The 24121-nt window shown below is 46.1% G+C and overlaps 2 protein-coding genes across 2 annotated transcripts in view; both read left to right on the top strand.

The window, feature by feature from the left end:
• LOC311167570 (saoe class I histocompatibility antigen, A alpha chain-like) overlaps window positions 1-24121 on the top strand; it is a gene marked incomplete at its 5' end in the record, with an annotated part of 516604 nt that overhangs the window by 339314 nt on the left and 153169 nt on the right. The gene's annotated exons all lie outside the window — the stretch shown is intronic.
• LOC311167663 (patr class I histocompatibility antigen, B-2 alpha chain-like) overlaps window positions 1-24121 on the top strand; it is a gene marked incomplete at both ends in the record, with an annotated part of 266300 nt that overhangs the window by 204106 nt on the left and 38073 nt on the right. The window lies entirely within an intron of this gene.

The raw sequence follows: 24121 nt of genomic DNA, 5'->3' as shown, positions 1-24121 counted from the left end.
AGAATCCTCAAACATTGTTGCAGTTTCCGCATCTCTTCCTCATCTCATCCCATACTCGCTGGACTCTAGATTGCTCTTTCTGCCTGGACTCAAGCCGAGCTGTGAGAAACACCCATCCCACGGCTCCTGCCGCCTCGCGGGCACTGCATGCATTCAGGGTTTCTTCTATTTCATACAGGGCCTGTTCCAACTGCCCCGCCGATCCATCTACCTCTGGCCATTCCTGGAGAGGTGCCCACAGGGCGAGGAGGTTGGCCACCGAGCACCATCTGCTCATGGCCGGCCACCTGGCAATCCCTCCCCAGGTTCCAAAGGGTTTCGTCTGCGTAGAGCCGTCCTGCTTTGAACCGTCCTGCCCTCTACGCCAGTTGTAAAGCAACCAACCCATCCCGGGTAGGTTTATGAGCGGATCTAGCAGCCACATGCTCTTCATCGCTGTTTGTAGTCCCCGTCCTCCTCCATACGGGGTGGAACTGGGTGATCTCCCGCAGCTTGTCAAAATTAACTGCCTTGGAGACCGGCTGCTACTTGGAGCCCAGCTAAGAGGCAGGGGATGAAGCGTCTCAGCGAGCCCTGCCCCCGCGACCCGCGTCAGTGTCAGTCTGGGATTCCCAGCCAGGCTCCTGGCGGGGACCTGCTTCAGGGCCTGGGGGCATGGTTGTGTCAGTGAAGTGACCTGATCTGCGTGGCCTCGAGCAGACTGAAAAACACGTTCTCTGTGATTAGAGGTCAGGGTGGAAGAGAGGATAACGTGTAGTCATGACACCGAAGGTTATAGGTGTAACCTTAGGTGTAACCTTGGGTAAGATAATGAAATTCTTTGGTGTAGGTAGTGGGGTCCCTAGTGAAACAGCCGAGACGCTTTTCAATCTGGGAGAGATCAGACAGAGGGAAAGGATCGTGGACTCCACCTGCTCCTTCAGTCCCCGCAACCTCCCTAAGGGGACAAAGAGGACGACTGTGAGAGCAGGTGTGCTGGCTGGGAGGTGGAAGGGGGGGCAGGCCTGGGGAGCTGAAGGAGGTGAAGACTGAACATCTAGAGGATCAGAGAACGCAGAAGAGGGGTCTGGAGAGGGCGAGGAGTGAGAAGAGTCTCGAGACTTGGGAAGTAGAACTTGTTTGCAGGAGGGAGGGACGGGAGCGCACGAGAAAGCAAGCCTGGACATGAGGGATCTGACCATGTTCCATTGCGGTGACAGAGACTGTTTAGGTCTGTAAGGACCGTGAAATGGAAAGTGCCATGTCCCGGCCAGTGAGAGCCATTCTCCAATGGGCACTGAGGCCGGGCAGTGTTGCAGAAGATGAGACGCTGAGGTGCAGATCTGGCCTGAGTCCCAGAGGATCGAGGTTTGAGAGAAGGCGTCCCAGAGGGGTGGCCGGGCTCGGCTTGGAATTTGTGGACTCCTGGTTAAGTCGGCTCCTCTCCCCAACAAATGGGGGTACAGACTCAGGACCAGAGCGTCCCACGACCTGATCTGACCTTTGGGGGCCCAGACCCCGAATCGCAGCAACACACGACCTGGTCCTGGCCTATGGAATGGGGGCAGGCGAGCGAGGGTGACGTCCCCACCGCTCGGTTGTCCCCTGGACTGGGACATCTGGACTGGACGGGCGTCCCCAAATCAGAACCAGGAGCAATGGGGGTCGGCTGGCATAGGCCTGCGGTTTATGGAACAGTAACCAGGATGGGGGTGAGGAGAGGAGCCGGGTAACCAGGGGTGAGGGCCTCCCAGGAAGGAGGGTCAACAGGCGACTCTCCCCAAGGATCAAGGCCGGTGGTGGATGTGAGGTGTCTGCCATGGAGAGGAGAGTCCCAGGGACGGGGAGACGGCCCCGGCGCCAAGGAACACAGCCTTCCAGGTTTCGGGCACCAAGATGAAAGGTTTGGCGTGGCAAAGAAAAGGGGAGCCAGGCTAAACTTTCTCAAAGGAAGGGAAAACTCATTGTGCCCCCAGGCGAGCTTTGCTGACCCAAGGTGGGGTGTCCCTGATGTCACGCCCGTTGTGGGGGGAGATGTCATTTCATAGGGTGAGGAGAGGTTAGGCAGGAAAACTGGGTTGGCAGGGGGAGAAACAGGCTTAGGGGGAACAAAGTTGTTTTTTCGTGGAGCCGAGTTGTTTTCTCCTGCTTATGGCTTCAGTTTCGGTTTGATGGAATCAGGGGTACTGGTGTCAGGGCCATCTTGTTGTTTGTATGTGGGCTTCCCCATTCCTGGCCCCTGCATCGACCTTTCATACCAGCCTTTTGTTGATAGGAAAAGGGGCGACGGTTCTTTCTTTGGCTACTTCCTGCTGGACGGGGGCGAAGACCGGGGTGGGGGCTCAGGCCTGGTTATGAGAAGGTCTTTGCAGGGACACGAGGACATGGGTGGAGGAGTTGGTTAAAGGTGCTACGGGGCGGATCTTGGATCCCGTGTTGGATGAAATGCAGTAAGCATGGGGCAAAAAGAAAAAATAAGGTTAGGATCAGAGGCCCTGTGAGTGCTAATACCTTGCCTGAGGCTGTGCTGATAGGAATCTCCAGGCATAGACAGAAGAACTGGAAGTGGCTTGAAGTGATTGGATTAGAAACAGAGGAGGGAGAGTCAGAGGGCCTCTGCTCTGTAGGCTGAGTGGAACCTGGGCCAGGGGGCGCAGTGATGTGTACCCGAGTTGGGCCCAGCACTTGCATACATACTGCTTGTCCACAGGGACTGGTTTGAACCTGCAAAGCTGATGCCAGAACGTGTTGCCCAAGACCTTGACAGCCATTGGTGTAGTCAGGATGATCGTGTGTGGACCCATCCACTTTGGCGGAAGTGGTTTTGGAGAGATGGCTTTCAGAAGAACCTGGTCTCCAGGACACAGCAGGTTGACAGGTGCATCAGGGGACGGAGGCACAGGTTGTGACAGACAATGGTGTGCGTGTTCTTGGAGCAGCTGTCTGAGCAAAGAGAAGTATGAAAAATATCCAGCAAACAGCGAAGGTTGGACGGGGAGCTCATGGATAGTAAGAGGAGGTCTGCCACACAATTGTTCAAGGGGGTCAGGAACAAGGGGCCACAAGGGGTGGCTCGGAGGTGCATTAAAGCCAGTGGGAGCAGCTCCACGCAGGATTTCCGCAGCTCAGTGGAGAGTTTGGTTAGGTGGTCTCTGGTCAGACCATTTACCCGTTCTCCCTTACCAGAGGATTGCGGTCGGGAGGGAATGTGTAGTTTCCAGGTGATGCCCAGGGAGGAGACCTGTGGAGTAATCTTTGAGATAAAGGCAGGTCCATTGTGCGACTGGTGATGGTGTCCACCATAGTAAGAAGAGGGTGTTATCTGCGTTAGGGAGTGGAACACCCGTGAGACCTAGCAGGATGGAGAGTCGAGGATTGGGAGAGGGAGATGAGAGGGTCTTTGACAAAGAGAGTAGAAATCTAACAGACAAGAGGGTGATGGAGGGGAGAGAGCCTGGTGAATGAGTAGGTCCTGGAGCCGATGTGGAGAACTAACATCTACAGGTTGGCCCAGTGTGGGTTTTAAAGCTTGTCTAGCGACACGAGCAGCTGCCACAAGTGCGCGCAGGCAGGGCTGCCATCCTCTTACAGTGGGATCCATTTGTTTAGAGAAATAAGCAACTGCTCGCTGGACAGCCCAGGTTGGCCCAGAACCCCTAGAGCAATGCCCTGTTGCTCCTCTGTCAATTACAGGAATGGCTTTCCCGGGTCTAGGAGAGTGAAGGCTCATGTCAGAGAGCTTTGCCTGGATAAAGCAGAGCAATCAGGGTGCAGAAACAAAGAAAAGCATAATCATGATCACTGGGCCTACTAGGGGCAGGATCCATGATGTCCTGGCCCCACATTTGGCTGACGAGGTAGTGATCAGAGGGGGCTTTGCTGGTCAGATGAGCAAGCCCACGAATGTGTTGGAGGAGGGGGAGGCACCTGCGTACACACGATTTCTCACCAAAATCTCTCTCTCAGACCTTCAACACTTTTTTTGCTTGCTTTCATTCTAATGCCATTTCATTTTATCCATCCGGCTTTACATAATCTTAAGGCCCTTCAGAATATCCCTCTTCCATACATTTCTTTTTTCAAACACACATACCTCACCTCACTTGCATTTACCAGACTTAGCAAAACCTTAGTTTTAGAAGGGAATTGAACACCATCTAAACAATGATGAAAAAACACCAATTTAAGGTAGACAGCCCCTGTAGCTTTTCGTTCCTGGACCCAGTGATTTAATTGGCAGAGACTGGTGTCCAAAGCCTGCATCTGTTTGGCGATATTAACGTTTCCAATTTGGCTAAGGTCACCCTGCAGGGTTTGAATCCAGAGAGGAGGAGGGGTAGGGGGCTGTCTGGAGAGGATTTTTAAAAGGGGAAATTCCAGCTGGGCTGACACTGTGTAAGAATCCTAAGCTGCAAAAGTTTGAGGTGACAATGCTCACTGCGGGACTGAGATTGATCATAGCCTAGGGCTTCCTGGTGTAGGAAGATGTGCAGATTTTCCAGCTGAGCAGGTCGTGTGGAGGAGGGCTGGTCTGTGCATAAACTCTGTCCACCTTGAAAAGTCCTGTTTGGATTCTAATATACTGGTCCCCGAGTCTTTCGTAAGGGGAGCTAAAGACCTTCTCTATCTGCTCCTTGCAATCTGCACGTTTTACCACCTGGGCCCAAGCCTTTCCAAGAGCTCCTGCATCCTCTATGCCATCCCTGTGCCCAAGATAGAGCAGCAGTTCTCTCCCAGCAAGGGGGCAGTATGGTTCTCAGGGAACTGAGCCTATGATGGGGGAGAGAGGTCCAGGGTTTCCTGCCTCTGGCCCTGGGGCCTCTGACCCTGGGGCCACCCACACAGCCTCATAACCCTCCAGGGACCCTGTACCTGCTCAGCTCTCCCCAGCCCCTCCACACCCCAACACTCACCCGCTCTGCTCCCCTGCAGGTGGTTCACCAGTTCCGTGGCCCTCCTGGCCCTTCACCTACTCTGCTCCAGGGACATCTGTGCTCCAGTGACATCGGTTTTGCCCAGATTTCTGTGCTGCAGTCCCGTGGGTCTCATGCTCCTCCTGGCTCCTGTGACTGGACCCAGTCCCTGAGCCTCTCCAGAGCCTCAACCTTCCCTGGTGTACTCCTGTTCCCCATGGCCACTGAGTGGTTGTGCTTTGGGGGTGGGGAGGCTTTTGTCTGGTGTGGTGCTATTTTAGTCTTTGTTGCTCTGCAATTCGAATGTTGCACAGCAGCAACAAAATTCTAGGATAATATCTAATACCCTATCTCTGGCCCTGATGATTGCTGAAGGGGCCACTGCACTGGAAGGCCAGCCACGTCTTGGGGGAGGTCTTAGGGGGGTGCTGGAGGCCTGGGGAGCTGGACAGATCGTGCTGGCCCTGCTTTCCTGGTCCCTCTCCAGCTGGGGGCCTGTCTCAGTGGTGCTGCCGTGCTCCCCAGCGTCCTCCAGCTGGAGGACTGACACCGAGGTGCTGCTGTGCTCCCTGGTGTCCTCCTGCTGGGGTCTGGCCAGAGAGGTGCTGGTGTCCCCCCAGGCGTCCTCCAGCACCGGGCCTAGTGCAGAGGGTCTGCCCTTCGGGGCATCCTCTAACAGGGAGCCTGGCCCTGCGGCGGTGGTGTGCTTCTGGGCGTCCTCCAGCTCAGGGACTCCTGCAAAGGTGACCCTTTTGCCTGGGGTGGCTTCCTTTCCCCTCTTTTGGACTTCCTGCTTTCGCAGGATACCCGGCCTTGGGGTATTCCCCGAAACCTCAGGCTGCGGGAGGCTGTCCTTGTAATTGGGGTCACCGGGCTCCCGGAAGGTGACACGCTTTGGCACCCGGAAGGTGACGCGCTTGGGCCGCTCCTCCTCCTCCTCCTCATAGTCCTCCTCCTCCTCCTGCTTCCTGGAGCGGAGGATCAGGTAGGTGGCCATGACCTCGTCGTACCTGTCAGCGTCAATGGCCTCCCGAATTTCCTGCCTCTCATAGCCCAGGCGCTCCATAGCTTTGATTATGGCCGGGTCCTGGGGGCTGAGCCACGGCTCGCTGAAGGGCAGGAGTCCCTCGCTCGTTTCTGCGACCCAGGGGTGCTGCTGGATGCACTCCAGGGGGCGGCGCCTCCAGGGGTCTTTTTCCAGCATTTTGGCCAGCAGGTCCTGGCACTGCTCCGTGAGGTAGTGGGGCAGCTGGAGGTACGCGCCCAGGACGCGCACCCTGACCGCCGGGAGGTGGGGCGCCCTGAAGGGCAGTTTGCAGGGCAGCATTCTGTAGAGAAGGACGCCCAGGCTCCACACGTCCACCTTGGGGCCATTGTAGCGCTGGCCAAGGTAGACCTCGGGGGCCCTGTGTTCTGGGCGACAGCAGCATGTGCTCAGCGCCCGGTTGAAGGCCTGGACGCTGAGCCCAAAGTCCACCAGCTTCACTTTTCCCTCTCCGGTCAGCAGAATGTTCTTGGGCCTCACATCCCTGTGCGCGATGCCCTTGGCATGGCAGTGGCTGAGGGCCGCGAGGATCTGCCGAAAGAGCGGCCGGGCCTCGCGCTCGCCCAGGCGCCCACGCCTGTCCAGGAAGTCCTGCAGGTCCTCCCCCTGCACGTACTCCATGACGAGCTGCAGCTCCGGCCCGGTGTCCACCACCTGGAAGAGCTCCACGATGTTCGGGTGGTGAAGGGCCTTCATGCACCCCATCTCGCGGGCCAGGAGGCGGAGGTCGGGCAGCTCGGACTTAAGGACGCCCCTGATGAGCACCTTCGTGCCCGTGAGCACATGCACCGCCAGCGTCACCTTGGCGTGGGAGCCCCGCCCCAGCTCCCGCAGCACCAGGTAGCTTTGCCCTTGCCGTCCCTGGGACATAGCGCCTGTGCGCTTGACTACGCTGACCACCCTCACCAGCCCTGAGTATAAGCAAATACAAAAAAAAAAAAAAAAAAAAAAACAAGGAAAATAAGGTAAAAAACAAAGAAAGAAAAATAAAATAACTAAAATAAATAGCCTAAACAAATAATTAAATAAATAAACCAATAAATAAACCCAAAGAGAACCAAAACAGGCTCTCACTGTCTCTCACGTCGTCCGGAGTGCACAGGTCACTGTCCAGAGCTTCCCGGCTCCTGAGGACACAGGCGCAGGCCGGGCGGGCCTGATGCAGGCGGTGCCGGTGCCGTCACAAGGGCTCTTTGTGGCGTCAGAGCCACAGGCCACAGCCATTGGCAGAGGGAACCGCCAGCGGTTTCTCAGCCTTAACGAAAAAGCTGCCGCTTAACGACAACCCTTGGAATGCCCGGGAGGCCCTTTCATTGGTCCTGAGCAATCCCGGCCTGGGATTTGGCTTTTCCAGGCGTCCCCATCCTGGCCCCGCCTTGTGCAGATGCTTTACTGTCGCGCTCACACTGTGGGGAGAACAGCAAACAGGGGGCGCAGGCGGTTGGGCGCGCGCTGGGGAGCTGTCCACAGCCTCTGCCGCGCCCGCGAGGGCCCACGTGGCGCGCAGACCCCTCCTGCAGCGCCCGCTGCTCCCCTCAGCAGTGGATTTCAGTCAGTCTGTCTGTTCTGTTCCAGGCTGTCTCTGGGGAATCCTCTCACCCTCCCGCGCATCTGCCCTGCACCCCGGTGCTTGTGTAAATAAAATACATCTTTAAGAAAATTAAAAAAAAAAAAGGCACAGTTACTGCTGTTGCAATGAACTAGTAAGGTTTAAATTCTAAAATTTTCAAGAGGTAATTTCAGGATTCTTTTTCAGCCTGTCTTTCTTTTTGGGGGGCTGTAATTGTGTCATGCAGTCAGTTTAGTAGAAAAATAACATTAAATGATAATACTATATGCTCAAAAGTTCCTTTGAGAAGGAATATACTAACAAATCCAATAGGTCATAACAGTACCAGTGTGCTTAAAACGAAACAAAAATGTTAGGAAATTCAGAATACTTTGTTTTTTAGGTTGCTTTTAACACTTCAACCAAAATAAAGTGATTTAATAGTGATAAATATCAGGAAGTATAAGTATCATTGTTTTAATTCTATGTATATTACATATATCAATATGTGCACTTACAAATATATTAATATCTGAGGAAGGAGATTTAGAGAGGTTAATTACTTTTTCCAAGGTTACCTATATATGATATTCACTCAAAAGAAACAATGACTAATTATTGAGAAACCACACTGTACTTTTGTAGAATTGATAGTGTTCTAGTGATCAAGATATACAGAGACTGTTGTGATAAAACTGACTTTTCAGTGGCAGGGAATAAAAGCAATATAAATAAGTTTTAAAATATCCAACAGAGAAATAACAAATGGTGATAGGAACTGTACAAAGGATCGAAACAAACCAATTGAATTTTCAATGCCATTTAGGATAACATCAAAATATGAAACCCATCAGGATATTTTTAATAAAATGTATGTATCTGTAAAGCTTTGAAAACATTATTCTTTCATGGAAATTATAATACTTCAATAAATGACAATATGAACTCTATTGACAGACCAGGATGCATACAGCAAAGTTTGGGAGAAAGCACAATTGCAGAGGGGAGCACAGAGAGGCAGAAAGGACTGAATCACCCTGCAGTAAGAAAAAGGAGGTCAGTGTTTCATGTGGACAAAGGAGAAGGAATTGTGAGACAAGGTCAAAGATATTCACAGAAACTAGTCACTCAGAACTTCCTAATTCAGGGGGATGGCCTGAACTTCATGCTAATTGTGAAAATGGAGAGAGGTGTTGGCGAGTGGAGTGAATTGAATAATTTGTGTTTGAGGAAAATCTCTTTGCATTGGGGAAACTAGATTGTAGGAGAACAAGATGCAACAGGGAAAACAACGGAGAAACTTGCAGTAGACAAAGAGAGAGGTGTGGGTCAGAGTGGTACTTTGCTTAGGATGTTAGCTAATAGGGCTGATGTGGATGGATATAGAAAGTGAGAGAAAGACAGAAATTAAAGATGCTGCCAAACTTTCTATCTTGAGCAACTTGGTAGATGTAATTGGTATTTGCTTTTTTTTTTTTTAAAGATGTATTTATTTATACAAGCCCTGGGTACAGTCAGAAGTGCGGGAGGGTAAGAGAATTCACCAGAGCCAGAGCAGAGAACAGAATAGGCAGAGTGACGAAATACACTGCTGAGGGGAGCAGTGGGCACAACAGGAGAGTTCTGTGGTGCCATGTGAGACCCTCGCTGGTGGCCAGGGATTGAACCGGCACTGCAGATTCTGTGGGCAGCTTCGCAACCTAGTACTCAACCCCTGCGCCACTAGGGGAGGCCCATGCTTTTTTTTTTTTTAAGTTTTATTTTTATTTGCTGAATTCAGAGAACAAAGAGTAGAGGTTTGGGTAGATGGAAGATTGGTGTAGTTGAAGAGGTTAGGTTCCATCTTCTTTTATAAGAAATCACACCACTCTATCTAACAAAGATTATTGATATAGAATGTTGAGGGGAAGAATCAAGGTGGAGGCCCTGTTGCAGGGGTGAAAGAGTTCACCAGAGACAGATGGGAAATACCAGGCGAATTTATTGAAATACACTGCTAAAAGAAGCAGAGGGCGAAACAGGAAGGGTGGACTGCTCAGAGTTTGGGTCCCAAGTCTCTACGCTTTAGAACCATTGACTGGTTAGGGTGACTAGTCTTGGGTGTGTCCTGACTGATGATCTGAATCAGCATAGAGGATCATCAGTTCTGGGCCTCACCAGCTTAAGGTCCATGTTTCCATGGCAGTTCCATCCACTCCCTTTATCATTCCAGCCTCCCAAACTTGCCTCTGGCCAAGGAGTGGGGGCTTGGTTTTCAAATTCTTAATGATACCTTGACAGACCAGATGTGCAGGGGTGAAAAATTTCACCAGAGGCAGACTGGAGAACAGAAAAGGCACATTTGTTCAAATACACTGCTAAGAGAAGCAGCTAGGGAGACAGGAAAGATCTGCAAGTGAAGAAAGATTTTGGGCTCCCTTTTATAAATAGTTTTGTCAGTTTTGCTTTGGGGAGTTAGTTTTGGGCTGGTTAGTACAGGGGTGTCTGATCCTGGGGGCTTGATCTTTGACCCAGAATGTGTCCTGGCCTTGCCTCCACATTCCTGGTCAAAGGGATCCATCTTACGGATTGGGACCCAGAGCAGCCTCATCAGTTCTCTCTGTGTTCAAGCCTCCCAAACCTTCCTGCTGGGCAAGGGGTAGGGGCTTAATTTTAACCTTATTTAACACTACCCCACCATTTGGTTTCTGTTTTTCTGCCACAGTGGATAATTTCCTATATGCGATTTACATTCCCTCTTCTTGGTCTTCACCTGTCTGCATCCATTAAATTTGGAAGTCTCTACTGACAGAAACAATTCAAAGCATGCACTTTATGACTTAACACTCTTATATCAATAAGTGTCAAGTAAATTACCAAAAAGGGAACCCCAAATCCCCAAAGGCTAAACACGGAAGCAATTCTACATTTTCTTAAGAGAGAATTTCTGACAATTAAGTTGTAAGTTATGGTACAATCAAAAGAGCAAAAGGGGGTTGAATTGGGTTGCTTTATTTTTTTATTACTCGTTCCCTGTCAAAACCATGTTTAATTACCAAATATTAAAACATGAGCCCATCAAATCAGCAAAAATAGTATAAATTCTGGAAAAAGGAAAGAAAATACTGTGATTTCCAGAGAAAGGATTATGTTGTCACTCCTGAAGTATACATCTGGCCCAACACGGGTGTCAGGGTTTCATTTCATAAGGTTAAAAACTAAGCTCTCACTCTTACCCCACAGTCATGTTTGAGAGACTTGAGCAGAGAAGGGCATCAATAAGGCTGCCACGGGAACTGGGCCACTAGACTGACCACCATGGCAGATAAACCAGCCCAACTCCAGGAATGCAGAGGCAGGGCCTGCACGTGTCTGTGTCAAGGGTCTGCACCCAAGAGCAGACACCCCAGCCGATAACCTGTGCAAACTGGCTCCCCAAGTAAGAAACCCTATGGAACCCTAGTGTAAAAGTCTCAAATCCTTCACACACAGCTGTATAGCTCCCTCTTGCCCCCTGTTCCCTTGCAGGGTATTTCAATAAATCCTCCTTTTCTGTTCTCTACTCCATCTCTGCCGCACTCTTACACCCCCATACCTCACGCCTCCCCCAGCTATGGTTCCACCACAAAGACTGCTTAATAATGTTTGTTCCACTTAATGAACTATCCAATCATCGCTTATATCACTGACCCTGAATTATCATTATTTCTGATATAAATGTTATTAACAGCATTACCAAGCTAATATTGATGCGGCAATTAAAGATAAATTCACTGATTTTCAAACTCTAAAAAGTTCCCTTATTTTCTGTAGATTCAGAGACCTGATAAGGGAAGAAGGACACAGGCTCAGATCTCTTTCTTCACCCTCCCTATGCCAGAGAAGCTGCGCTTGAATGTTTACAAATCATGACTGTAGAACAAGGATTGACAAATTTCTCTCTCCTCAAAGAATAAATATTTCAAACTTTATTTACCATATATTGTAGTTCCTTTTGCAACTACTAAAATCTGCACTACAGCAAGGAGATAGCCAAGGACAATTAACAAATGAATGTGGCTGGTTTTTCATTGTATTTACAAGGTTGAATTTAGCCTGAGGTGTCATTTTCTTGTTCTAAGGAAATCATTTCCCTTTTCTCCACAATTTTACATCTTTGGGTTTGCTCCATGAATTTTGAAGTGGCTGGAATTTAGGATGACTTAGGAAATTTGCATCAAAATGTGGGTCTTTGAGCAACCCTCATCCATCTTGTAGATTCTGACTCCCATGTATTATAGCAAAAACTGTAAAGAACACACAGCAATCAGAATAAATGTCCTCTGAAATTAAGACCTTGAAATGTTCCTTCATAGGCCATCAGTTGATTCCATTGTTTTTAAAAATTAACTGCTGAGGGAGAAAAAATTTAAAAAAGGAAAAGTATGAGGATTGCATATAAGAGAGCAAGTCAAAATATCTCAGAATAGCTTTTACTTTTTTACATATATATACAAACGGAGCTTCGGAATTATCACAAATTTCATGAGCTCTAATAAACATCTTTGTGTTTCACTTCATTTTCTGTTAATTTTTACTGAAGTTCCACTGGTTTGTACCATTATATAGCAATAGGTTTTGGTGTACATTAAAAATTAACATTTGAATAAACAGTTTCTATTCTTCACCATACAAGAACTCCTTCACCCAAATTCCTCAGCCCCTTTTCCTGTTTCCCTCTGGCAGCAAATATTTTGTTCTTACAGACTAAGATGTTGTTTTTGGTTTGTTTTGTTTGTTCATTTGTTTTGTTTCTCTATCATCCATATAGGAGTGAAATTGTAACAGGGTGGTCCCCAGGAAAGGGGGAGGTTCCAGGTTCCCACCCCACCCAAGGGAGGGTGGAGCTGAGGAGGGAGAGAAGAAGCTGTAGAGGAAACTGAGGAAGGAAGGAAGCAGGATGGAGCCAGAAGGAGACCCAGAGGAGGCACGTAGAGCAGAGAGACGCGTGAAGAAACCACGCTTGCCTTTTGGTAGTGGACTGGGTGACACAGATGTGGGCGAGAGACCCGTGGGGAGGTGGCAATGGCGGTTTTTGTCTTGCTTTTGATAATTTACTCTTTTCCTTCCAGACTTTTCTGTTGGTTTCTGATCCTTTTCTATGGCTCCCCACTGGAAGATGCCTTAGACCTGTGGCAGGCTTTGGGACCTTATTCTGGGCCAATCCCTTTTGGATGGACTTTTACCAACAAGTGGACTGGTAACATTGGATACTTTATTTAGAAACTATAGAGACACACTGCAGGGGGAGGGGGTGCGGGGTGGGGGGAGGGAGGGAGGGCAGGGAGAGGAAGACTAGAGTCAAAATAAGGGGGAGGTGCAATTGTATTGGGAATATAACCAAAATGAAAATGCATACATTGTGCCAAGATGAAAAATGATATAAGAATTATATTAAATAAAATATTTAAAAAAAGAAACTGTAGTCTCTGCCTTTCCTATATTGTTTCCTAATTGTATTGAAGTTCCTTCCCAGTAAAGTCTCATATGTTTGTGGTGATGCGGTGGACGGCAGAACCCATTTAGAGCAGGTAGGTTTGTGGTGTCTGGGCTACCCCTCTCCTTGCCCTGTAACAAAATCATATGGTGCTTTTATTATCCCTCTGACTTATTTTAGATAGCAAAATATAGATACTCTAGGTCAATCCATGTTGTTACAAACAGCAGGATTTCATCTTCTTTATAGCTGAGTAGTCTCCCACTGTATATATATATATGATATATATATCATATATTTCACTTTTTTTTTATTTTATCATCTATCAGTGGGCTCTGAGTTTGTTTCTCTGTCTTGAGTGTTGTGAATAATGTTATGATGAACATGGTGTTCCATATATCTCTTTGAATTTAAGTTTGTATATTTTTGTGGTAAAGCTTGACAACAAAAGAGAAGTCAGCTAGCTGGGTCATGTGATATTTCTTTTCTTAATTTTGTTGAGGGATTGCCACACTATTTCCATGATTAGAACAGTTTAAATTTGTAACAACATCTACAAAGAATTTTTTCTCTCCACAACTTTACCATCACTTGTTTCTTGTCTATTTTGATAATAACCCTCTTAACAGATAGGAGATGATCGCTCATTTTGCTTCTGATTTGCTTTCTGAATAGGAGAGGAAGAACACACGTTCATGGGCCTGCTGCCATCTCTGTCTCCTGTGGACAAGGCGCTCTTCAACATCTCTGTCCACTTTTCAATGGGGACATTTGTTCTTTTGGTGATGAGTTTAATGACTTCTTTATAAAATTTCTATATTAAGCCCTTGTCTGACATATATAAGTATTTTCTCCAAATCATTAGCTTTTTTAATGGTGGTTTCTTTCACTCTATAGAAACCTTTTAGTTTAATATTGTCCCATTTGTTTATATTTGCTTTTGTTTCCATTGCCAATGTAATCCGATTGACAAAAGTCATCTCTAAGGCTGATTAAGGAACTGTGTCATTTTTGTTTTTCTGTGTATTTTGTGATTTCAGAACTTATATCCATGTCTTTACTCCACTGTTGGTGGAAATGAAGACTGTTTCCTTTCCTAGAAAAGTAGGATAGGTATTTCTGAAAATACTAAAAATAGTTCTACCTGATGATCCAGCAATCCCATTCTTAGATATCTCTCTGAAGTATACAAAACCACTAATATGAAGGGATATGTGCACTCCTATGTTCATTGTAATAGTATTTTCAATACCAAAGTGATAGAAGCAAACTAAGGGTCCAACAATAGATGAGTTGGTTACAAAAATATGGCGCACAACACACAAATACTACTCAGCTACTAAAAAAACCCCACCGGATTAAATCTTCCTCTTTGCAATAATATCGATGGTACCAGAAGAGACTATGACTCACAGAATTAGCTAGAAGAAAGATAATACCAGGGAGAGTAAATGGTTTGTCCACAGATCCAAAACTATAGCCTAACTTGAAAATAAAACAAAAATCTCTTACTTAGAGAGACCAATTTTCCATCAACTACTTAAAAATTTATGGGCACAGAATGAACTACATCTATTTCAAACATAATGTTTTTTATTAGACTGTTATTTCATTGCAATCTGGTTCAGTATGCAAACTTGTAACATAAAAAGGTAATGAAGGGCTATTTATTAAAAGAGATGGATAAAAGGGATCTGAAAAGCATTATCCTTCAGGGCTACCATGTGAAACCCTGTCATTTGTTATTTTCCATTTTGTTATAATAAGAACGAAAGGTTAAATATTTTCATTTTAGTTTATACTTTGACATTTACCAAAAAGAGTCTTTTCAATTTCAGAAAAAACTATTCATAGTAACCATGTAGTATATAGTCCTTACACATGCATACCAATTAGTTTAAATCTAAAACTTGCCTGTGACATGATTCATTGATCAGTAAAGACACATTCATTTTATATTAAATTCTATATGGCCAATGGTGCAGTGAGAAATTATTGGGAAAGGGGCATCGCTGGTGGCTTTGAGAGTAAGTCTCAACTCTATCACTGCTGTGGCCTGAGTTCAATTCCCCACGAGGGAGCTAAGCCACATAGGGTGCAGCAGCCTTCTCCTGTCATGCCTGCTGCTCCCTGGAGCAGTGTATTTCAGTACATCTGCCTGTTCTGCTCCCCACTCTCTCTGGTGAATCCTTTCAACCACTGCACCTCTGGTCTACACCCCAGTTCTGTTATGCTTGAAAAACATACATTGGAAAAAGGTGGCAGTCTTTGTTTGGAAAGTCTGCAAAGCAGATCAAGGAGAAAAGACTTTAATGAGAAACTATTTGAGAATAGTACAGAGCAATATGATGAAGGGATTAACATGGTAATTCCAACTAAAGCATAAACTAACTGAAGTATAAACATTTTGAGAATAAAGCAGTCAGCTAATTCTGTTATATTACATTCATTTATCAACTCTTAATCGACTTGCTTCAGTGTACTTCTGCTACATTGTCTGGTCCACAAATCACTATACAACAGAATACAGCTTAAATACATGAAGGGAATCTCCATTATGGAAGTTTGTAGATGGCTCACAGCTATTCCATGCAAACACAGTTCGGGGAACCTCCCCTCAGGAAACCACAGGAAACAAAGTCTGTACAAGGGTGTTGCCACAATATGCCCCCCGTGGGGCAGAGGAGTGTGCACGCATGAGCCACAAATTCATGGTCCTCCTTGGAACCCGGGTCCAGGTTAGTTATTTAGGCTTATGAAACAGGACTTGGGCACTATTCCAAAATGTGCTATGGATCAAACCATGGCAATACAACCCTGCATTTCCATTACATTGTGAGTGCTCCTGCATCAGGAAATAATCTCCTCTTTCCACCACCATAGAGAACACTTGATTTTCCTAGGGCTACAAGAATTAAGGAGTGATGTTTTACTATCTCATCTATTTCTTTCTCTACCACTGTTCCCTATTGGAATGGCATTAAAATTAGCCAAATCAGACTGGAAAGGAAAGGAAAACAATGAAATAACTGCAGGGGACATAATTTGAGGAACGTTTACCAGGACATAATTTGAGGAAATTCAAGGATTTTCTATATTACTGATGCAGATGTTGGCTACATAGATCAACTGAGGAGCAAACATTTTCTTACCCATGACCTAGATGTGGTATAAATGGAATTAGAAATTTCCTCCATATCTGAGGATTGGAAAGCTGATAGTATACCAGAGACTATGATTCAACTAAGAGGCCCACATAGTAAGACCTCCGTAATGGATCATGGCTTTTAGCAGTAATGTAAGCAAAACACCCAAAAGCAATAATTAATATATATATGCGTGTGTTACACTAGTTTATAACACTGTATAAATTTTTGGAGTACAGCTTCACACCTATTAAAATGTGTAATTCCACACCACACACACCAACAGAGTTCTAATGAGCCTCCACTAACAGGCTTCCCCAACACCCCCCCCCACTCCAGGATCAGGTCCTCCTGACAATTTGTGTCTGTGCAAGCATGGACTTCTTTCTTTTCATATGTGTGCGTGTGTGTGTGTGCCCTCACCCCACTGAAAGGAGGACTCTGGTGAAGTTTTTCTTAGAGGTGACCCAAGAACCCCCATCTGTGACCCCAACACCTCTCCCAAGGAAACAAGGAAAGTCTGAGAAACTGTCATCCAGGCAAACTGGATGGGATTATTGGGCATAAAATGGACATTAGCAAAAACAAATTAAAGTATGGCGTTTATTTATTATGTCAACATTGCTGCATTAGTGGTAAAAAAAAAAAATCTGTACTCATGTAGGATGTTAACAAAAGGGAAATGGTGTGGGATAAACAAGACGTGTACTGCCTTTGCAACTTTTCCGTAAATCGAACAGTATTCTTTAAATGTTATTTTTTAAAATACTCTCAATATTTAATAGGTTATATAAAGAAAATTTTTTTTCTTTTCCAGTTTTCCCAGGTATCACAGTCCAGGGACTGGAGAGAGGGGTTCTGGGAGAAAAGATGGAAACCTCACACACAGGGCAGGCTCCGGAGTCTCCTCTCCTCTGAGCCCTGCTGCTCTGACTCCTCACAGAGCATCTCACCCCCAGGTCGCCACCCTCCAGCATCCCCAGCTGTGCCCACCTCAGCCCCCGCCCCGTCCTGGCAGCGCCACCAAATCCGGAGCAGCGCGGCAGCGCCCCCGTGTGGCCACAGGGCTGAGCACAGGAGACCAGAGCCGCCCTTTCTCCTGCTCAGCCAGGCCCTCCCCAGGCTCCCTGGGCCCCCAGCGGCAGGACAGGGATCTGCACACAAGGGGGCGCCCAAGTCCAGTGTCAGGTCAGAAGTCCCCAAATTTTCTTAGTCCTATGGACAAAGGACAAAAGCAGGTTTCCAGGTCATTACAGCTGATTCCCAGACTATGGGCTGTTCCCCAAATATAGAGGTTCCTTCAGTCTCGGATGGATCCTTGGACTCGAGAGTCTCTGTACTTTGTTTCTGCTTCTGCTTCCAGGGAATTAACATTCAATTCTACCCAGGAGCCCAGGGCCTCGCCCAAGAAAAGGACAAGGTTCCAGGAAAACACCAAGACCCGGGGCCAACCACCATCCACGTCTTGCAGCAGGGGGGAGCAGGAGTGATCAGAGCCGGGGAGAGACCCGGGGAGCTGGTGGTGGTGTGTGGTGGATCATTGGTGGAAGGGCCGCACCTAAGAGGAACAATAACTATAGAAAGATGACCCACGCTGTAAGGAAATAAATAAACAAATATACATCTTTTAAAAATTTTCCATCCCTGAATGAGGGGAGGTTGAGGAGAGCCCCCATGGCATGACTAGGAAGACAGGGAGGCTCCTGGAAATGGAGCAGAGGATGAAAATGGGGACTAGGGGATGGGGCCCAAAAGGAGTGGTGGGGGCACCAGGAAGGGTGGGGCCAGGAAGGGGCAGCATCGGGACACTGTGAGGGGAAGGTCTGTGTGGGAGATGCGACTCTGGCTGGGGCTGGGAGAGTCTCTGTCTCCCCTGGTGGGACTGCAGAGGGGCTGGAGCTGTAACTGATTAGGGATGCACTTAGGTTCTGGGCCTTTCCTGTCCGTGCAGGGCTGGTGTGACTCAAACACGCACACTCAGGCTGATGAAGGAGAGAGATGAGGAGAGGACAGATGGTTAGGAGGAGGCCCCCATTTCCTGAGCCTCAACATCCTCCCCAACTCCCCAATGCTGGGGTGGCAGGGAGATTCCTGCAATGAAGAGGAGGTGATTCAGGGAATCAAGAGGAGAAAGGCCTGTGCTGCCCTGGAGGGCCATCTGTGGGGAATGATTCTGGGGCTCCAGGGCCCCACTCCCTGCTAGCAGGTTAGAGTCAGCCCTGCTCATAGCTCCAGGCTGCTGACAGCCCCTCTGTACCGTGACCCTGAAGACACCGCTCTGGGGATAGTATAAAGAAAACAAAACAGCAAAATTAAATGGGAATCTGAAATCGGTAGAACTGATTTTTAAAAATCACATATTTTGAAGGACACTTCAGGGGATGTGGATTCCTTGTCTGACAGCTCATTGAAATCAGGACCTTGACCGTCACGTGAGCTACTCTGGCCTCCACTGTTTCTTGTGAGAAAACAGCCACTGATCACTTTATCGCCTGAATATTTTACTGGTTTGTACCAAATCTCTTCCTCCTTTGCACCTAAAACAAAGATCTGGCATCTCCACAGTCTCTGAGGGGGAGGCGGCAGGTGGGGCCTCACTCAGAGGCTCCAGCTCTGGGTTCCACGAGGCTGTGATGGGGACGAGATGTTGGCGGCTCTGAATGGCCGTGATCAGCGTGGAAGGACCTGCCTCAGAGCTCATGCATGTGGCTCCTGGAGAAAACCCTCAAGTCCTTGTCCTGTGGGCGTCCCCTTAGCTGAGGGTCCACCGTGTGCAGGGAGTCACCCCAGAGAGGGGGAGCCCGGGCGGGAAGTCTCAGCCCCTGTGAGCCTGACTCTGTGACGTGGCGCGTCCCTTCTGCTTCATTCTCCTCACGAGGAAGAGCCAGGGAGTCAGACACACTCACGGGGGGAGCTGTCTCCCCTCCTATGTATCCCAGAACTGGTGGAGAATTGAAAACCAACACAGTAGACCTTCTGGACACTCATTATTTCCATTCTGCCCACATGAAAAATAAGCTGCCTCCCACCCAAGGCCCCTAAAGTCTCTCCCATCACAGAAGCAGCGTGATGTCAGCATCTCATCGCGTGACTCAGGACCACGCAAAGGAGGCGCCTTGACAGCCTCTGTCCAGTGAAACCGTCTGTGCTCAGCTCCTCATGGGCTCAGGCAGTTCCCTGCCCAACAAGCCGTTGATGAGGATACTGTGGAGGACAGACACAGGGCAACTTGTAGACCCTATTTGTTATGTTTTTAAATGACCCCCATCCACTTTATACTTTAGATCCCTTCACACAGAATATAAACCCCAGACTTGCATCATTTATTTCAGAATTTATAATGTAAATTCTCCATATATCTGTTATTAAATTTGATATTTTCTCCTACTTAATCTGTTTGATATAAATGTATTTGTCTAGTGTCAGAAGAACCCAGGGGGGTGGGGAAAAATTCCCCCCTGTATCCTAACATATCCACGCTCCTGCCCTCTACCAACTGTACATGGTCCCTTCCTAGTACTCAGTGCAAGGTGTGGGGTTTCTCTCCGTATCCCTGTTCTGCCCTTAGTCTTCAGGAGGTCTTTTGTAGTTGTGTTTAGGGTGGGCTGTCTACCTCCATTTCCTGGACCTTCCCTCAGTGGGGAGAAGAACCTAACCCAGGGTAAGGCCCATGTGTATCTCTGGGGTGACTCTGAGTTCTCCTGGAATCACTCTCAGTTCTCCTTAGACTCCCATCTGTACCTGGGGACAGAGTAGCTGTTTTTCTCAGTTCTGCAGCTCCTCACCCAGAGGTACATGCTGCTCATCAGCAGCACCATGACGTGGGTGTTCGGGACTTCCCCTAGTTCTTCCTCTCTGACTTCAGCAGGATTTCCATGCCTGAGTTCAGGGTCTCTCAGTTACCTCCCTGCACCCTCAAAGTATCCTGTGAAGGTCCATGGAAAAGGGCCAAAGGACAGGTGCAGGCCCCTGTGTCGAGCTCTTGGGGGTTCTAAACCCTTTTAAATTGCGTTAAAGGCTCAGCTGCTTTTTCTTTTCAGCTTCCTTTTCCATTGGATTTGCTGCCCAGGATAAAAGCAGCTCTCCTAGGAGGTTGTTGTCACTTTTTGGATTCGGTTCATTAGGCTTTTTTACAACCTGAATTCTCTTTGGGCTTAAACAAACATGATTTTTGTAGATTATCTGGGTTGCTCTTCTTAAGGTAGGAGCAGTGTTCTCTTGTGGATGTGAAAGTCAAGATAGCTTTTTCTATCATGTTTTATGTTGAAATGGTTACAAGTGAACCCTAATTGACTTTTTAATGCATTCTCTTGAAATTCTCGTCATCACCATTAAAAACAGTTTTGCAATAACACCTTGAAACCATTTTTTCACAGCCTATTCAAACACTTGCAAGGCTAAATTTATATTTTAAGACTTCAATAGTTTTTCCTTTTCCTTTGTTGACAAATGATATGTTAAATTTTAGCTTACAATAATGCAATCAGAGTTCAAAAACTATATTTTACGTATCAAGTATTTGAAAGTAACAATGAAAGTCTAATTTACAGAACGTGAATACAGTCATCTGAGAAGCTTGCTAGATTGCCAGTAAGAGCACATGGGCCACAGAGCAACATTTATCCAATATATGTGAAAGAGATTTGGAGTTATATTGTGTGGGCCCATACCTGAAAGATGTCCTGACCACCTTCACCCCGACAACTTGCACCTTGGGCTGTGAGCCCTGCTCTTCGAGCATTTGAAATACAAACTTGTGGGTGCATGGGTCTCCTTGTCCACGATGGGCAGTGGCATGCTTTGCAGCTGGCTGCCGATGTAGTTGGAACTATTCTGAAAGTCATCGAGAGAATGTTGGGCCCCCTTTAGACCTCATCATGCTTGGGTCACCCTTCAAGGAGTCCTGGAAAGAACTTGTGTTTCTACCACTTCTGACTTCCTTAACTGTGCAGGGGGCTGAGGGAACCAGTACTTCTCCATCTTGTTAAACCATCAGCACACACCACTTGAGAAGCTCAGAGACAGAGCTTAATGTCCCACTGCTTCCAGGTCACTTAGCTTCCATCTCTACTTTTACTCAATCCTGTGTTCTGAGCTCTGTTTCCAGTTATCAAGTTGCCAGATAAAATGCATATAAAAATTTTTAGATCAACAATGCATGTGAAATCTTACTATAAGCATGTCTCAAGTAGTGTACTAGACATATACTAAAACCACTATTCATTCTTTATCTGACATTCTTTTTCGTTCTAGCATTCTACTAGCCTAGAGTTAATCAAACCTGATAATTTAGACTATTCAAAGATTTTTATTCTTATTTTTATTTTTTTAATCGTAGATTCCTGTATTTTTATTCATTAAATTTGGACACTCTTCTTGCTAGGATAGAGATAGTAAAAAGGTAAACCCCTGACTATTTTAGTCCTTGATGAGTGATGTTGAGTTAGCCAGCACATTCAGACTTTTGTATCCTTCAAACTTTTTGTATCCAGTGGACTTCTCAGTCCACTGACAGGGTTGGGTGAGACTCAAGGAGATAATAAATGTAAATGATGTTGGTGTCATATAAGTTGCTCTACAGAGGTAAAAGTCAGCATGATGATTACAGAAAATGACAGAATCTAATTAAAGTGCCTGGGTCTTTAAAAAGTCCTTTTGCACTGCTTTCCTTTTAGGCAGTTTAGCTGTCATTGGGGGAGGCAGAAGAGTGTCCTGGGGGATTTCTAAACCTGAGTCCTCGATTTGAATCATGACTGCCACTTAATGTGGTGGGACACTGTCCAAACTATTTGCCATTTCTATGCCTCAGCCTCTCTCTTTGTGAAATTGAGGTACTGTTAGCACAGCTGGCACTCAGTATAGCACCTGCAGGTATCCAGTTCTCAACGCCCTGGCAGATCACTGCTGTTTCCCTAAATGGCAACTTTGTGTTCCTTCCATCACATCAAAGAGGAGATTGTCTCCTGGACCTTTTTATAAACATTTCCTTAAGATATCACTGGATGTGCTGTGAAAAAGTTTCTATCATCAGAAGTTTGGAAAATGTTGCATATCACATGCTCTTTGGAAGCTTTACAGCACATATTTGCACATCAAAGCTTCTATATGCTCCATTATAAACAACTTCTACTTATTTACCCAGAATTTCTTAAACTCATTTATACATGAAACACCTTTCTTTATGACCCATCTATTAATATTCCGTGTAACTATTTTCACCTGTCATCATTCCTATTAAGTCCTTTTAAGGCAAGAGAGAAAGTCAAGAGGTACTATTGTACAGATAATCCAACACTAAATAAAAGGAGGATATCATTTACCATTGCAAAATTAATCAAGAGAGGAAGTACAAATAGTGATAAAAAGCTACTGGTGTCAGGAAATATTTCTCAAATAAGCTCACAAAGCAAGAGTGACATAAATACATTATCTGTAGGTAGCATAGAATATATCCAAAATACTGAAACCGGTCAGGGGAGAGCACAAGACAGGCTGCTGTTTTTCATTGTTTGATTAACTGTAGGCTAGTTGAATACTAGAACAAAAAAGAGTGTCAGATAAAAAATGAATAGTGTTTTTAGTATACCTCTAGTACACTACTTGAGACATGAGAATTCATGTCTACTTGAGAATTCCTTACAAAACCTGATTTTAAAAAAATGTTAATATACTAGCTGGATAAAAATTGCAAATACAAAAAAAAAAAAACCTTTGAATACGGAAAAGTGTTCAGACTAGGTGAACACTAGATTCAACCAACCCTAGAACCATTGAAAAAGGAATATCTGGGGACATTCCTTTACCCTCCAATCCTCCGGAATTCTAATAGCAAACGGAGCAGTGATGAATCGCTGCTAGCCAGCTGGAACTTCATGCACTGCTTTTACTTGCTCCCTTTCTATTTTGTGTTTGACTTACTAGTCTTCTCCCCCTTTTCCCTTCTCACATTTCACGCCACCCTGCAATTCTTCATTGCAGTGTAAGATTAAAAAGAAATTAGTAAGCCCAAGGCAAGTGGCTGATCATTGAATTCAACTACTGTGCCATCTAGACAATAGTATGACTACTTTTGCTCCCAGCAACACCACATATGCCTGCTCTTTTATGGCATTTTTTTTAGCAAAAAGATCCTGAAAATCACTAGTAATCCTAAGATAACAAGAATTTCAAGATTCAATAAGCTTTCAAAATGGGATCCAGATGTATTCTTTAAGCCCTTTTAAATCACAAAGCAAGGCAAGGTGGCCTGACTGACTGATTAAATGATTATTTCTGCCTGGATTTAATTTTTGGCTCTTTTGGGAATTCATCTGTGGTCTAGAGTAAAGCATTAGTCTTTTACTCAGAAATCTGAATTTGGCTTCTCCTAGGTTTACATGTGTAGCACTCATTAGAGATGAATTCTTGTCTATTAAAACTCAGCTCAGAAATCACCTCATTTCTGAACCCAATTTTCTCCTCTCCTTCCTCAGACACTTTTACACAAAATTGCTCTTAAGTTCACATACACACCTTTGTGCCTACACCTCCTAGGTTGAACTACAATCTGTGTCCCAGTCTATACCCATTCTACTTACTAAAGGGTTCATTTTTAGACGCACAAAGGGTGTGTATAATCCTCTTCCTTTGCATATGGGCAGGACTTGCGCTTAAGGTGGGTTATTGTCCCATGGATCAGGTTACTTTATATGACAAAGATGATGGAATAATATGTTCTATAAGATTTTCAGAGCAGGTGGCAGGGACACTGCACCACAGGGGTCTTGATTTTGGTCCACTGAGATTGATTTTGAACTTCTGATCTCCAGAACAATAAAATAACAACAAAATAACAGATTTGTGTTATTTTAAGCCACTGGCTGTGTGGTAATTTATTTCCATAGCAATAGAGATTTCAACCCTTGCCCCATTCTACATGATCTTTGGTGACTGTTAATCATGTACTTTTCCACTCCTCCTTCTTCTTCAAAGAAAATATATAACCCAGATTTTCTAGACCAAGATCAGAATGGAAGACAGTTGGATCAAAATCAT

This window comes from Talpa europaea (assembly GCF_964194135.1).
Source record: "Talpa europaea genome assembly, chromosome: 2".
In the NCBI taxonomy this organism is placed as follows: domain Eukaryota; kingdom Metazoa; phylum Chordata; class Mammalia; order Eulipotyphla; family Talpidae; genus Talpa; species Talpa europaea.
This window is presented reverse-complemented; position numbering and strand designations above follow the sequence as displayed.